Raw genomic sequence first — 17,212 nt, 5'->3', positions numbered from 1 at the left:
AATTCCCAAACTATAGGAAATCTTCCCGAACTTGTAGGAACACTTTGGAACATTTGAAAATCTTTCACATAATTAATTGCAATCACAGGCAGTGGCATCAGTATTTACAGTGGTTAGACTCCAAAGTCGAACAAATGTGTTGAAACTGTCAGGCTCTAAACAATCCTTTAAACTGTCCATGTAGTTCAAAGACAGCATAGAATTTGTCTTTAAAGAAAAGCTAAACAGCACTTCTATCTGGATACAAGGTTCATGTGATTTTTGTTGCCATGATGGTGGGTTTTGAAAGGGAATGGTTACCTCAGACATCCATGAAACTCACAGAGTTAATGTGCCATGATCTGTTAGAGAGATAGAGAGTAGCTAAGGGTGAAAGTCTCCACCTTACAGGAATGTAGTGAGAGGTCCCTCTCAAATTGGAACGACTAATTTGTGAGAATTCGAAACAAGGTTGTAATGTTCACTTGGAGAAAGTGAGGACTGCAGATGCTGGAGACCAGAGTTGAAACATGTGGTGCTGGAAAAACACAGCAGGCCAGACAGCATCCGAGGAGCAGGAGAATCGACATTTTGGGCATAAGCCCTTCTTCAGGAATGAGGCTGGTGTGCGAAGCGGGCTGAGATAAAAGGTGGGGGGGAGGGAATGTGGGGGAGGGGCGCTGGGAATACGATAGGTGGACGGAGGTGAGGGTGAGGGTGATAGGCCAGAGAGGGGATGGGGGCGGAGAGGTCGGGAAGTAGATTGCAGGTCAAGAGGGCGGTGCTGAATCCGGGGATTGGGACTGAGATAAGGTGGGGGGAGGGGAAATGAGGAAGCTGGAGAAATCTAGGTTCATCCCGTGTGGTTGGAGGGTCCCTAGGCAGAAGATGAGGCGCTCTTCCTCCAGGCGTCGTGTGGTCAGGGTCTGGCGATGGAGGAGGCCAAGGACCTGCATATCCTTGGCAGAGTGGGAGGGGGAGTTAAAGTGTTCAACCACGGGGCGGTTGGGTTGGTTGGTGCGGGTGTCCCAGAGGTGTTCCCTGAAACGTTCCACAAATAGACCACCTACTTACCTGTGATCTAAACGTGAGTCCACACTCACAGCAATGGGGTTGACTCTTAACTGCCCTCTAGGCAATATTTTAAAAAATTAAAAATTTGAATTAAAAGGGCCTTCTTCCCAGTAAAACAATCTGAGTCTTATTTTAATTTTTAACAAGCACTAAGATCTATAGTCAGGCAGATGCCAGAACATATCACACAACCTGTTCACTTGTAACTACAGTGCAAAAACATGATCATTTTATAAATTTCACAATTATAATAAGCCAAATGATTTATGTTGCAATATGAATATGTCAACATCATTTCTATCTGTGTGTCTGGCTTTCTATTTCTGGATTGGTCTTTGTTGATTAGGATGAAGCACCAGTTATGGCATTTTATTATAATTTATTCATAATCTCCTCATTTGTCCTGAGTCATTTTGTTGCTTGCATGGTTGGGAAGTGACATCTGTACTTTGCCTTCCTATCTTTGCAATGTGAAACTGACCACTCTATCAGCTGGAGTTTTATTGGTGATAACGATGCCTGGGTCACAAGGTTCAAATCCCATTTGCCCTCTAGGCAATTAGGGATGGACAATAAATGCTGCCAGCGATGCTCTCATCTTTGAATGAATAAAAAAAACCTGATGTCAGGCAGTGTTGTGTGCAGGGACACATAACCATCTCATGCATTGGAGCAGGATGCATCTCAGGGCTCACTTCAGATTGCTCCCTGAGCACACACTTGGTCTGCATCTGTTGGATGCTCACAGCATCTCTGCCTTGCCTTTTTGTGCTTTGTCACATTGTTCAGAGCATACACTATCACTCTATGCCTATCTTGCTTTGTCTCTGAGCATAGCCATGAATCCAGGCAGCTTGTCCCGTCTTCTACTTTCAATGAAGTGTCATCTATTGGCCCTCAGAATCTTTTCTTTATCATTTCTCTCCCAACACATGTATTGTTAAGGGTTGTTTGGTGATTTGCATCATGTGGCCTGGTGCACAAGTGAGATTTAAAAATGTTGCTGGTGGTAGAAATCACAAAGGTCCAACCAGTGGCTGATATGTCTGCCAGTTGTGAGCCCAAGGTAGCCTGAACACAAGACCATAGGAGTCTGGTGTTCCATAATGAGATAAGTAGAGGCAGCTTGTGTGAAATAATTCACTAGAGCTCACAGAGAGAAACCTTCCTCGAAACTACTCAAAATAGACCCTTAGCCAATTTTTGGTGAAGTGGAAGCCCCTATTTCCAACCCTGATTTGACAAAAATATTACACATTTACATTTTGATCAGAGTTACAGGATACACACCTTCTGCTGTGAACCAGTGCAGAAAAATCCGGAAATGCTCACAGCCAGCCACTTGGAAATAGAGCAACTTGGAAACCATCCCTGTTTTTCAGCAATGAATACCGCACTCTGTGGTTCAAATGCCCTGCAGTTACTTTCATCGCTGCTGAAGAAAGGTCATTTTGCAAGGTTCGTGGGGAGGTAAAGTGGCATTTGGATGAGGGGTGTAGCATGTCAGGTGAGTTAGAGTAGAGTGGCAGATGGTCAGCCTGATAACGTGGCAGGTTAGTGGTAGGGCATCAGGTAAGTGGATGACTGCTTGAAGTAAGTCGAGGGGTCAGCTTGAAGCTGGGAGTTGTTGGGCCAGGAATGGGGCTTGTCTGGTCTGGTGTTTTGGATCCAGCGTTTGGGTTTCAGGTCCAGTAGGTTAGAGTGGGGGTCCTATACTTTGTGTAGAATGTCCCATCCAAGAGGACTAGGTCAGTGGGGAGTGTTCGGTGTGATTGGGTGGAATGTGTCAGTCCTTCGGGCCGACAGGAAGTATTCTTGGCTGGGATAGTTATGAGACAGAGTTTCAGTTTAAAAGTTATCCAGGATTTAGAGTAGATTTTAATCCTCCAAATTTTACTGGTGCCGAGTAAGCTTCAAGGAGTGAGAAGACTCCAAAATCTTTCTTTATTATTTCAAGTTGTGGACTTTACCAGATGGTTCCAGACAAGTTTTAATATCCTGGACAATTCTATTGTGTCAACTTCAATTAGATTTCTGCATGGTCCCAACATGCAACTTCAGTGTTCCTCGTAGAAACAATTACCTGGTTACTGGAATTTCTGGGCCAGTCAATAGTGCTTTTAGTCTGATACTCACAGAAAAGGTTTTGAAACATTACACCAGGTCATACCATGTTTTGCAGCTATTAACTGAAAGTTCCAATTCCATTTTAAAGTTGCCAGTCTCTACAGGGATTGTAACAGGACACCAGGATTACTGCATAACTTGTGTTCCGATGAATAATTAATTATGGAAATTATATTGAGCAATTTTGTCATTTTAAATTGTAGAAGAAAAGTCAAAAGAAATGAATTTCACCGTTAAAATCATTCTAAATCGATCTACACTCTAAAAAGTATTCTATTATTAATGTTTTACTTAATGTAAATGTCATACATACATAGTCGTATTATGCATATTTCTTGTAAATGTTAGGTGCAGGGAAATGGTTAAATCATTCAATAATTGTTCTGCTACAATTTTTGATAATATTCAAGTGTGCTGTCTCTTCAAAATAAGTAGAATACTAACCATTTTAACAGTGAAGAGTCCAGTTTTGTAGGAAGCAGTCAAGGGCTAAGTATAATATTTTTCTAGCTTTGGAAGTTTGCAGATCTGGGCTCTGTAACCAATTAACTGTCAGCATCTGGAGAGTCAGCAGACCCATCCTGACCTGGCTCTCTGAGCTGAAGCCAAAAGAAAAATGCTGGAAAATGTGGAGTAGAAGGTACAGATTTGTTTTGTTTTGAACTCTTACCCAATTTAAAAGGGCCAACAAGTACACTGGAGTCAACTAAATAGATTAAGGATTTAATAATTCAAAATAGCTTTTATGTATAATCCAAGGATCTAGCACCCTGTGGGAAAGAAAAAATAAAGCAGACTACATTATTTCTTGTTAGTAATAGTAACAGGTTTGTAAGCAAATTGTATGCTTTTATTTTAAATAGTCCATTTGGTTTAGTTAGATTGAGCCTGAATTCACAATCCAAATTAAAAATTAATCACTTCTCATTGGTTTTAGCTTAAGTGACTGAGGAGATTAATTGAGTTTGCGAGAGAGGTTTAATTGCAGTGAGAAATCACATTTGGTTTATTAATGTTGGTATGTACGGTATGGACAAGCTATTATAATCGATAAAGGCTGGGGCCGAACACTTTAGTGTTAACAAGAATCATACCTCAGGGTGTGCCCAAGGCCTCATAAAGGAATGAAGTTGGAGAATTTTATTCTACATTTTATATTCCACATGGCTTTCATCTGCAGTACATTTCAACGTTGTCCAAAATTTATCAGGTTTCAAAACATCCAGCTGTACCTCAACCACATTTTTTTTGCATTGTTCTGCCTCTGTGTTACCAGGGTGTAAACATAATATTTCCTCCGGGAAGTAGTGTGAATGTCACTGAACTAGTAATACGGAGACTCAATCCAACGCCCTCAATTCAAATTCCAAAATGTCATTTGGTTTAATTCATACAACATCTGGAATTCAAAGCTAGTTTCAGCAATGATACCACTGAGCTATAAATGATTGTTATAATTCCCCTCTGCCTTACAAATGCCTTTTAGGCAAGGAAATCTATCATCCTCACATGGTCTGGCTGATATGTGACACCTGCTGAAAAACTCCACAGAGGCTGGTATCCCACTGCCAAGTCACCCTTTATTTACACACAGAAAGTCCTTGAGACTCATCCAGCTCCCTCAGAGACTGCTCCCAGAGTGAACAGGATGTCTGACACTCCTGCTCTTACCTATCAGTCGGCTTCCTGATTGGACCAGGTTAACCGCCCCAGTCAGAGAGCTCACATTCTATGAGGTGCACATAGCTGACCTCATTACAATCACTACACTCCTAACTGCCCTCTGAGATGGTCTAGCAAGCCATTCAATTCACAGGCATTTGAGAACGGCCTTGCCAGTAGCACCCCATCCATTGAAGCAATAAAGAAAATCTAAATATTGGAGGAGTCAAAGCCATTGTCCTGGGTGCTGCCTCAAACTCTCTTCACTGCCCAATGTCCCAAGCTATTTGACATTAATGTTCTACTTGGCCCTGAGCTTCTCACCATGTGTTCTATCCATTGCTACCATCATTTCTTCCAACTCCATATCACAGCTCTCTGCCACTCCATCAACTCACCTGTTGTTTTAAACCTCATTCACACTGTTGTTACCTCCTCACTTAACCATTCTAGTAGCCTCCCATTCTGCGCCCTCATATGCACCAAAATACCTATTGTTGGCATTCTAACTCAACCCAATTTCCATCCCTATATTACTGCCGAGCTCATTAACCTACATAACATTTGGCTCAACATTCCCTGGTGCATTGGATGGCAAGGGATGACCTTCTAGAGGTTTATAAAAACATGATGGGCATGGATAGGATAAATAGTCATGGTCTTTTCCCTGGAGTGGGGGAATCCAGAACTAGAGGGCATACATTTAAGGTGAGAGTGGAAAAATTTTAAAGAATCCTAAGGGGCAACTTTTTCACGGAGAGGATGGTGCATGTATGGAATGAGCAGCCAGAGGAAATGGTGAAGGCTGGTGTAATTACAACATTTAAATGGCATCTGGATGGGTACATGCATAGAAAGGGTTTAGAGGGATATGGGCAAAGTGCTGGCAAATGGGACTTGATTAGGTTAGGGTATCTGGTCAGCATGGATGAGTTGGACCGAGGGGCCTGTTTCCGTGCTGTACATCTCTATTCTCATCTTTGCACACCTTGTATCTGTGACTCCCATCAACCTTACAATGCTCAAATAACTGAACTAACATCATCAGTCTGTTGAAGACCATGTCATCAGCAGGCTAGGTCATATGTTTTAGGATTCCTTCCATAAATCTCTTTCCTTTAAGACACTTGTGAAAACTTGCATTATCCAAATGAATGCAACCTTCTTTGGCTTGGTCTTTGCTGCCTGATTACATTTCACATTCATGGTGTTATATAAAACGAAAGCTATGTTGGAGTCTAGTCTATGATACAATTATATTAATATCTCTTGTTAGAAAAAGCACTCATTTTGAAGCAAGTTGTTGTATTTTATTTTAAATATTCAGTTTTATTTGTGCCACGTTACCCTGTGCCCAGCTGGTATGGGAAAGCTCAGTGACTTGTGATATCTGAGATCAGAGATCTGGGAGTCATTTCTTTATAAACAGCCATTGCTGTTAACCCTGTTCTGCCCTGATGATCTGCTGTTGATGCAGTGATAGGCCTTCAAACCTGAAGAGGTGAAACTTATGTTTGGTCCTGTAATGTAAGAACAACTTTTAGGTAATGTAGTGCTGAACGGTCCAATGTACTTTTATTATACCTCCTGGTATATACATATGTTATAATCATAGGCACTGCATTTCTGAACTAAAGCACAGCAAATTGGATCTACAGATTGAAGTGGCACGATGGCTCAGTGGTTAGCACTGCTGCCTCACAGCATCAGGGACTTGGGTTCAATTCCAGTCTCGGGCAACTGTCTGTATGGAGTTTGCACACTCCCCCTGTGTCTGCATGGGTTCCCTCCGGGTGCTCTGGTTTCCTCCCAAAGATGTGCAGATTAGATGAATTGGCTATGCTAAATTGCCCATAGTGTCCAAGGGAGTGTAGGTTAGGTGGATTGATGTGGGAAATTCAGACTTATAGGTAGAGTGGGTGAGTCTGTGTGGAATGCTCACGTCTGAGTGGGTATGGACACGTTGGGCTGAATGGCCTGTTTCCATACTGTAGGGATTGTATACTATTCTAATCATAAGTCCCTCATCATGTCATGTTGCAGGACATCTTAGTAAGATGGAGATCTTTATACATCATGTCATGTATCATTCAGTGTTGACATCATGAACATGTAAGATATAACGCAGACAAGCTGTGGTACAAAATGCAATAACCTGTCCCTTAATTTCTTCTTGTGTGGTTGAGGAGCAAATGTAAATATTATAGTGACATTGTTTTGAATTCTGTTATTCTGAATTCTGAAAACTCAGTGACAATCTTCAAATTATCGATCAACATCCTGCAAAGATTTACCATGCGACCTGAGCCTTCATGTTACACACAAACCAGGAACAGGAGCAGGCCATTTGGCCCTTTGAGCTTGTTGTGCTGTTCAATTAGGTCATGGCTGATTTGATTGTAACTTCAAATCCACGTTTCTGCCTATTCTTTCCTTAAATTCAGCATTTAAGCAAAAAAGTTCTCAGGATTTACAACTCTCTGAGAGAAGAAATAAAAATAGTCTCTGTTTTAAATAGGTAATCCCTGATTTTTCAATAATGACCCTAGTTCGAGATTGTCCCCAAAAAGGAAACATCATCCCCACATCAACCCAATCAAGACCTCTAAGGACTTTAGATATCTCAATCAAATTAACTTTGATTATCTAAATTCCAGGGTGATACTAACCTTTCCTGTCCAATCTTTCCTCATAAGATAACTCACCCATTCCAGGTATTCATCTGGTAAACCTCCTCTAAACTGCCTCCATCATTCTTCCATCCTTCGTTAAATAAGGTAACCAATATTCTGGCCAGTACTCCAGATGCAGTGTCAGTAACCCCCTGGATATCTGAACCATAACCTCCCTACTTTGGTATTCAATTCCCCTTGCTGTAAAATATAATATTCTATTAGCCTTCCTTTTTTTTTGCTGCACTTGAATATGAATCTTTTGCAATTCGAGCATGAGGACAACCAGAGACTTCGGAACCACTGAACTGTACAACCTCTCACCATTCAGATAATATGCTTCTCTTAATTTGTTTTGCCAAAATGAACAATTTCATACTTTTCCAAAATATAGCCCATTTATCACATCTTTACACACTCTCCTAATCTATCAGTATATAGATGAAGGGCTCTGACCCGAAACGTCGAATTTCCTGTTCCTTGGATGCTGCCTGACCTGCTGTGCTTTAACCAGCAACACAGTTTCAGCTCTGATCTCCAGCATCTGCAGACCTCACTTTTTACTCTAATCTATCAGTATCTTTTGTAAGCTCCTTGAGTCCTCTTCACAATTAATTTTCCAAACTATATTTATGTAATCAGCCAGTTTGGCAATCTTACTTTTAATCCCTTAGCGTCATAGAGATGTGCAGCGCGGAAACATATCCTTCACTCCAACCCGTCCATTTCAACCAGATATCCCAACCCAATCTGGTTTCACCTGCCAGCAGCCAGCCCATATCCCTCCAAACCCTTCCTATTCATATACCTATCCAGATGCCTTTTAATGTCGCAATTGTACCATCCTCCACCACTTCTTCTGGCAGCTCATTCCATACACGTACTACACTCTGTGTGAAACAGTTGCCCCTTGGTCTCTTTTATATCTTTCCCCTCTCACCCTAAACCTATGCCCTCTAGTTCTGGACTCCCCCACCTCACGGAAAAGACTTTGTCTACTTATCCTATCCATGCCCCTCATGATTTTGTAAACCTCTATAAGGTCATCCCTTAACCTCCGATATTCCAGGGAAAACAGCCCCAGCCTGTTCTGCCTCTCCCAATAGCTCAAATTCTCCAACCCTGGCAACACCACTGTAAATCTTTTCTGAACCCTTTCAAGTTTCACAACATCCATCCGATAGGAGGAGACCAGAACTGCACGAAATATTCCAACATTGGCCTAACGCTTCATCTAAGTAATTTACACAAATTGTAAGGAGTTGAGGTCCCAGCTCTAATCTGAATGGTAAGCCACCCATTATAATTTGTCAACCTGAAAAAGACCTAATTGCACCAACTCTCTGCTTTCTGTCAGTCTGCTATCCATGGCAATATACTGCTTGCGACACCATCGGCTTCTATTTGTTTGCAGAGATATTTGATGTGACACTTTGTCAATGCCTTTTGCAAAAGTATAGTACATCTACTGGATCGTCTATAACCACACACCAGATGTTATCTCCTCAAACAACTCCAACAGATTGGTTAAACATGATTTCCCTTTCACAAAAGCATGTTAACTCTGCCTGATAACTTGAACTTATCCAAGTGCCCTGCTTTGACTTCTTTAAGAATAATTTCTAACGCTTTCACTATGACAGGTGTTAAGCTAACTGATCTGCAGTTTCCTCCTTTCTGTCATCTTCCCTTTTGGATTAAGCATTTTACATTTTCTATCTTCCAATCTAAAGGGATTGTCCCTGAATAAAGGGATATTGGGTAAATTGAAACCAACACATCAACTATCTCATTTGCCACATCTCTTAAGACCCTATGATGACATCCAGGCATGTGTCAGGCTAAAACTCCCAATATATTTCTCCTCTGGTGAATGTGATTTTACTTATTGTTAAGTCTCCAATCTCACTTTCAAATAAACAATGCTCACTTTGTTCACTTGATCGCCTTTTATTGAGAATTGTCAGTGTCCAATTTGCTCGCTGTTGGCTGTAGGATAGAAAGCTGCATATTAATTGTGCAAGATTTGCAGTTAATAAGAATATTAACAAATTATAAGCCCCCTTTCATAGGCAAATTGTTGCTGTATGGCAAGAATCTCATATTGTTTGGAACTTACTTAAAAATGCAACAATTTGCTCCAAATGTCAACCAATTCACTTACCTTTCCCGTGCCACTTCTCCTGTCCCACAACCCCCCCATACTGCCTTCAGCATAAATGTCACCTTTTTCGAGCTGCTATCAGTCCTGATGGTAAGTCAGTAGACTTAAAACGTTAACTCTTTCTTTCCACAGACCAGCCAGGTATCACCAGCAATTTCTATTTTAATTAAGAAAGGCATGCAGCATTTCCCACAAAATTCCCCACGTTTCTCACCATTACCATTAATGTTCAGAGTCCTGTAAGATTCAGCTCAAAATTTCTGGATAGCTTCCTCTTATTTTCTCATTTTTCCCTCTTTATTCTGTCAAATCTTCTGAGCTACTTCCTGTCTTTGCACAATTGTATGATTTCTCTTTAAGTTTGATTTTATCTTTAAGATTTGTAATTAACTGCAGATGATGTGTCTTTCCCTTGGAATTTGTCTTTTTCATCAGAATGTATCTATTCTATGTATTCTAAAATATCCCCTTAAGAATCTGTTACTTTATCTAAATTGACCTTTTCCTTAACCTAATTAGCCTTTTCACTTTTGCTCAACTTGATTGTATACCTCAAAACTGCCCTTATGTAGATTTCATAAATTTTATCTCCAACCCAAGCTCTCTTCCTCAAACTGAATGTAAAATTCAATCATATTGTGGTCGCTGCTGCTTGGGAGTGCCTTCCTTATGAGGTCAATACTGTCTTGTTGCACAATATCATGTTCAGTATAGCCTGTTCTCTAGTCAGCTCCAGAACCTGCTGCTCCAAGAAACCTTCCTGAAATAAATCCATAAGTTCCTCAGCTTAGTCCATCTAACATTTCCAGTCAATATGTAGATTAAATCACCCATGAATTTTGATGTATCTTTCTGACAAACTCACATAATTTCTTCCTTTATGGCCACCCTACTGGGTGGTTACTTGTAGAGAGCCTGTACACAATTCCCATAAGTTACTTATTGCTTTATCATCTAAGTTATTTTCAGAAATTGTTGGCGGAACCCAGCAGTTTGGGCAGCATCTGTGAGAAGAAAGCAGCGTTAACATTTTGGGTCCTGTAACTCTGACAGAATGGAGTCCTATTCTGATGAAGATTTACTGGACTTGGAGTGTTAACTCTGATTTCTTCCCACAGATGCTGCCTGACATGCTGAGTTCACCAGTAATTTCTGTTTTTGTTTCAGATCTTCAGCATCTTCAATCATTTGTTTTATTTTGTCCATATTTTGGTTTCCTGAACTTAACTCATCTCTCTGTTTTGCGCTGAAACCATAATTAATTAACAGAGCCACCCCTCCCCCTTTTCCTATTTTCCTGTCATTCCTCAATGTCTCAATCCTAGTCATCCTGCAATGATATCTCTGTTTCAGCTACCAGACTGTACTTACTCATTTCTGCTTGTACTCTCTGTTTATCTGTTTGTTTTGAATGCTACATTCAGAACCTTTAGTACTATCCTGTTATCCTCTTTTAGTCTCATTTATTGGTTAACTCTTATATTCAAACTCTCTATCTGTTCCCAACATGGTCTTTGTAACATTTTCTGTTTTAATACCCTCTTCTTTGGTGTTGACTCTGCTCTTTTATTTAATACATCTTCTCAAATTTGAACCCTTGTTTTCAGTATTCAGTTTTAACTCATATCTATTTCCCTAGTTATGTGGAAAAAGGTGACATTTATGCTGAAGGCATACTGTTCCCAGTATGGTTCAAGTTGAGGTTCTGTTTTGTAACTTAGCACCTAGCTCCTCATATGGAACTACGCAGAACTCAATTTCCAGTTTATGTCATTGACACATATAATTAGTCATATTCTCTGAATCCTTCCCCTCCCATTGCCAGTTGTTCTTCAGCCTTGAACATGATGCCTAAAACTGGCATTTAGTAGGCATCTAGATCACATTAATTGCTGCACAGAATACAGTCAATTCCCCATACTGTACTGCCCCCTACTCCCACTATATTCCTTCTTACAACCCCCTTCTTCTCTTGAGTGGTTTCCTGTACCGCAGTGCCCAGGTCAATTAATTCATTTTCCTCTGCAGTCCTCACTGTCCTCACTGTCATCCAGATAGGCTGAAAGTATCTCACATCTGCTGGACAATTGCACTGGTTGAGGTTCCTGTGCTCCTGCAGTCCCCTTTACCTTCCTCACTCATAATCACACTCTCCTGTCCCTGAACACTAACCAAATCAGATGATCTAATCCTAAGAGGTGAGATTGCCTTCTGGTACTAAGAAACTGATACCAGTAAGAACCCAAGTAACATCATTCCCCTTTCCTGATGAGTCATAGTATCTGCAGAACAGCCTCTAGCCCAAACCCTGAGCTGAAGCTGCTTAAATGTTTCATGTCTTGTTCATACTTTTCGACAGATATTAAAACATTCCTGAGGACTTCTATCCAGCTTCACAGTGTAAACCACTTAAATGGTTTTCTAGTGGAACATGTGGGGTTTAATAGAGGAGGAATGATGATGACATGTGCTTAATGTGCTTTAATCATGCCTTCATTTAAAAAAAAAACTCAATAACAGGATGTAAAACTGTGTTATTTTGTGCTTTAAGCCAGCGCTGCTGTCTACACGTTGAGATACAGATCTGGGGTCTCTACCCATCTACACATTTTAAGGCTTCCTATTCCTAATCATAAAGTAAAACTCCTCAATGCCTTATACTCCTTCATATATTTCTGGCTGTATTAAATTCTACTGTGTAATGCCTCAGACCTTTCTCTTCACATGATTAGATTAGACTTACAGTGTGGAAACAGGCCCTTCGGCCCAACAAGTCCAAAGATGTGCAGCTGCAAATGTGTTGCTGGTCAAAGCACAGCAAGTTAGGCAGCATCTCAGGAATAGAGAATTCGACGTTTCGAGCATAAGCCCTTCATCAGGAATAAGAGAGAGAGAGCCAAGCCGGCTGAGATAAAAGGTAGGGAGGAGGGACTAGGGGGAGGGGCGATGGAGGTGGGATAGGTGGAAGGAGGTCAAGGTGAGGGTGATAGGCCGGAGTGGGGTGGGGGCGGAGAGGTCAGGAAGAGGATTGCAGGTCAGGAGGGCGGTGCTGAGTTGAGGGAACCGACTGAGACAAGGTGGGGGGAGGGGAAATGAGGAAGCTGGAGAAATCTGAATTGGCCATGCTAAATTGCCCATAGTGTTAGGTAAGGGGTAAATGTAGGGGTATGGGTGGGTTTCGCTTCGGCGGGTTGTAAATCTACAATAGTGAGTAGAGTGGGTTTTTTTTAATGATAATATGCTTTATTGAGATATTTCCCTTGATTAAACTTAAAAATATAAGCCATAAGTATTAAGCTAGCCTGGAGCAGTGTTTTGTAGAGAAATAAGATGGTGCTATTTTCTGGGTCTGTAGATTGGAAGAAGCAAAAATGGCCTTTAGTAGAGTGATATGCTCTTGTTGTCAGATGTGGGAGTTTAGGGAGAGTTTACGTGTTACTAAGGATTGTATCTGCAATAAATGCCATTGGGTGAATCCTATCAGATTGAATTAATCGGATGGAGAGACAGTTAGAGGCAATGAGGAATTTACAAGAGCAAAGGGATGTGATGGATGGCAGTTGTAGGATACAGTCACATAGATGGGTTAACTCTAGGAAAGGTAAGAGAAGTAGGCAGGTAGTGCAGGAATCTTCTGTGGCTATCCCCATTTCAAACAATTTCGCTGTTTTTGAAAGTGTAGGGGGTGATGGATTCTCAGGGAAATGTAGCACGAATGCCAAGTTTCTGGTCTTGAGACTGGCTCTAATGCAATGAGGGGGTACGTCGGGTTCCAATTATGTGAGGGGACTCTCTAGTCCGAGGTACAGGCAGATGTTTCTGTGGCCAGCAGCAAAAAATCACAATGGTATGTTACCTCTCTGGTGCCAGGATCAAGGATGTCTTAGAGAGGTTGCAGAGTGTGCTCAAGGGGGAGAGGGCACAGCATGAGGTCATTGTACACATTGGAACCAGTGACATAGAAAGGGAAAAGGATGAGATTCAGAAGGGAGAATACAGAGAGGCAGGAATTTAAAAAGGAGGTCCTCAAGGGTAGTAATATCTGGATTACTCCTGCGGCTGTGAGCTAGTGAGGGTAGGGATAGGAGGAGAGAACAGATGAATGCATGGCTGAGGAGCTGGTGTATGGGAGAAGGATTCACATTTTTGGATCATTGGAATCTCTTTTTGGGTAGAAGTTACCTCTACAAGAAGGATGCATTGTAGTTGGATTGGAAGGGGACTAATATACTGGCAGGGAGATTTGCTAGAGCTGCTCTAGCAAAGTAATAAGGTGGGGGAGTGGGATCCAGGGAGATGGTGAGGAAAGAAATCAATCTGAGACTGGTACAGTTGGGAAAAGAAGCGAGTCAAACAGTCAGGGCAGGCAGGGACAAAGCAGAGAACAACGTAGCACTGATAAATTAAACTGCATTTATTTCAATGTAAGAGGCCTAACAGGGAAGGCAAATTAACTCAGGGCATGGTTAGATACATGGAACTGGGATATCATAGCAATTACAAAAATGTGGCTCAGGATAGACAAGACTGTCGGCTTAATGTTCCAGGATGCAAATGCTACAGGAAGGATAGAAAGGGAGGCAAGAGAGGAGGGGGAGTGGCATTTTTAATAAGGGATAGCATAACAGTTGTACTGAGGGAGGATATTCCTGGAAATACATCCAGGGAAGTTATTTGAGTGGAACTGAGAAATAAGAAAGGGATGATCACCTATTGGGATTGTCTGATTGACTCCCTAGTTGTCAGCAGGAAATTGAGAATTCAGTTATCTCTAAGAATATTAGGGTGGTTATGATAGGGGATTTTAACTTTCCAAACATAGACTGGGGCTGCCATAATATTAAGGGTTTAGATGGAGAGGAATTTGTTAAGTGTGGACAAGAAAATTTTCTGATTCAGTATGTGGATGTACCTACTAGGGAAGGTGCAAAACCTGACCTACTCTTGGGAAATAAAGCAGGGCGGGTGACTGAGGTATCAATGGGGGAGCATTTTTGGGCGAGCGATAATTCTATTAGTTTTAAAATAGTGATTGTAAAGGATAGAAAAGATCTAAAAGTTCAAGTTTTAAATTGGAGGAAGGCTAATTTTGATGTATCGGGCAAGAACTTTCAAAAGCTGTTTGGTGGCAGATGTTTGCAGGTAAAGGGATGGCTGGAAAATGGGAAGCCTTCAGAAATGAGATAACAAGAATCCAGAGACAGTATATTCCAGTTAGGGTGAAGGAAAAGGCTGGTAGGTATAGGGAATGCTGGATGAAGAGAGAAATTATGGTTTGGTTAAGAAAAAGAAGGAAGCATATGTAAGGTATAGACAAGATAGATCAAGTGAATCTTTAGAAGACCATAAAGGAAGTAGGAGTATATTTAAGAGGGAGATCAGGAGGGCAAAAAGGGGACATGAGATAGCTTTGGCAAATAGAGTTAAGAAGAATCTAAGGGATTTTTACAAATACCTGCAGGACAAAAGGCTAACTAGGGAGAGAATAGGACCCCTCAAAGATCAGCAAGGCAGCCTTTGTGTGGAGCTGCAGGAGATGGGGGAGATACTAAATGAGTATTTTGATTCAGCGTTTACTGTGGAAAAGGACATGGAGGATATAGAATATAGGGAAATAGATGGTGACATCTTGAAAAATGTCCATATTACAGAGGAGGAAGTGCTGGATGTCTTGAAACGCATAAAAATAGATAAATCCCCAGGACCTGATCAGTTGTACCCTAGAACTCTGTGGGAAGCTAGGGAAGTGATTGCTGGGCCTCTTGCTGCAAAAATTGTTTCATCAATAGTTACAGGTGAGGTACTGGAAGACTGGAGGTTGGCTAATGTGCTGCTACTGTTTAAGAAAGGTGATAAGGAAAAGCCAGGGAACTATCCACCAGTGAGCCTGATGTCGGGGGTGGGCAAATTGTTGGAGGGAATCATGAGGGACAGGATATACATGTATGTGGAAAGTCAAGGACTATTGGGGTAGTCAACATGGCTTTGTGCATGGGAGATCATGTCTCACACACTTGTTTGAGTTTTTTGAAAAAGTAACAAAGAGGATTGATGAGTGCAGAGCAATAGACGTGATTTATATGGACTTCAGTAAGACATTCGACAAGGTTCCCCATCGGAGACTGGTTAGCATGGAATGCAGACAGAACTAGCCATTTGGATACAGAGCTGGCTAAAAGTAAGAAAACAGAGGGTGGTGATGGAGGGTTGTTTTTCAGACTGGAGACCTGTGACCGAAGGAGTACCACAAGGATTGGTGCTGGGTCCACTACTTTTCGTCATTTGTATTAGATTAGATTAGATTAGGTTCTCTACAGTATGGAAACAGGCCCTTCACCCCTCCAAGTCCACACTGACCCTCTGAAGAGTAACCCACCCAGACTCTATATTTACCCTGACAAGTGCACATAATGCCATGGGCAATTTATCATGGCCAATTCACCTGACGTGCATACCTTTGGATTGTGGGAGGAAACCAGGGCACCTGGAGGAAACCCACACAGATATTGGGAGAATGTGCAAACTCCTCACAGACAGTTACCCGAGGCAGCAATGCAAGCCACTGAACCACCGTGCCACCCATAAATGATTTGGATGTGTGCATAAGACGTATAGTTAGTAAGTTTGCAGATATCACCAAAATTAGTGATGTAGTGGACAGCGAATCAGATGGGCCAATGGGCTGATGAGTAGTAGATGGAGTTTAATTTAGGTAAATGTGAGTTGCTGCATTTTGGAAAGGCAAATCAGGGCAGGGCTTATACACTGAATGTTGTTGAACAAAGAGACCTTGGACTGCAGGTTCACAGCTCCTTGAAAATAGAGTCACAGGTAAATAGGAAAGTGAACAGGCATTTGGTATTCTTTCCTTTATTGGTCAGAGTATTGAGGACACGCGTTGGGAGGTCATGTTGCAGCTGTATAGGACAATGATTAGGCCACTTTTGGAATATTGCATGCAGTTCTGGTCTCCTTTCTATCGGAAGGATGTAGTGAAACTTGAAAGGGTTCAGAAAAGATTTACAAGTATGTTGCCAAGGTTGGGGGATTTGAGCAATAGGGAGAGGTTAAATAGGCTAGGGCTGTTTTCCCTGGAGTGTCGGAGGCTGAGGGGTGACCTTATAGAGGTTTATAAAATCATGAGGGGCATGGATAGGGTAAGTAGACAAGGTCTTTTCCCTGGAGTGGGGTGTCCAGAACTAGAGGGCATAGGTTTATGGTGAGAGGGGAAAGATATAAAAGAGACCTAAGGGGCAGCTTGTGTGGAATGAGCTGCCAGAGGAAGTGGTGGAGGCTGGTACAATTCCATCATTTAAAAGGCATTTGGATGGGTATAAGAATTGGAAGGGTTTGAAGGTATATGGGCCAAGTGCTGGCAGGTGGACTAGGTTGTGGTGGGATATCTGGTCAGCATGGACGGGTTGGACTGGAGGATCTGTTTCCGTGCTGTACATCTCTATGATTCTGTGACATTTGATCTTTGTGACCTCTTTTCATTTAGGACTTGGAATGTACTTCATATGCTCAAATAGTT

This window comes from Hemiscyllium ocellatum, chromosome 25, assembly GCF_020745735.1.
Source record: "Hemiscyllium ocellatum isolate sHemOce1 chromosome 25, sHemOce1.pat.X.cur, whole genome shotgun sequence".
NCBI classification, from domain to species: domain Eukaryota; kingdom Metazoa; phylum Chordata; class Chondrichthyes; order Orectolobiformes; family Hemiscylliidae; genus Hemiscyllium; species Hemiscyllium ocellatum.
Note: the sequence above shows the minus strand (reverse complement) of the source record.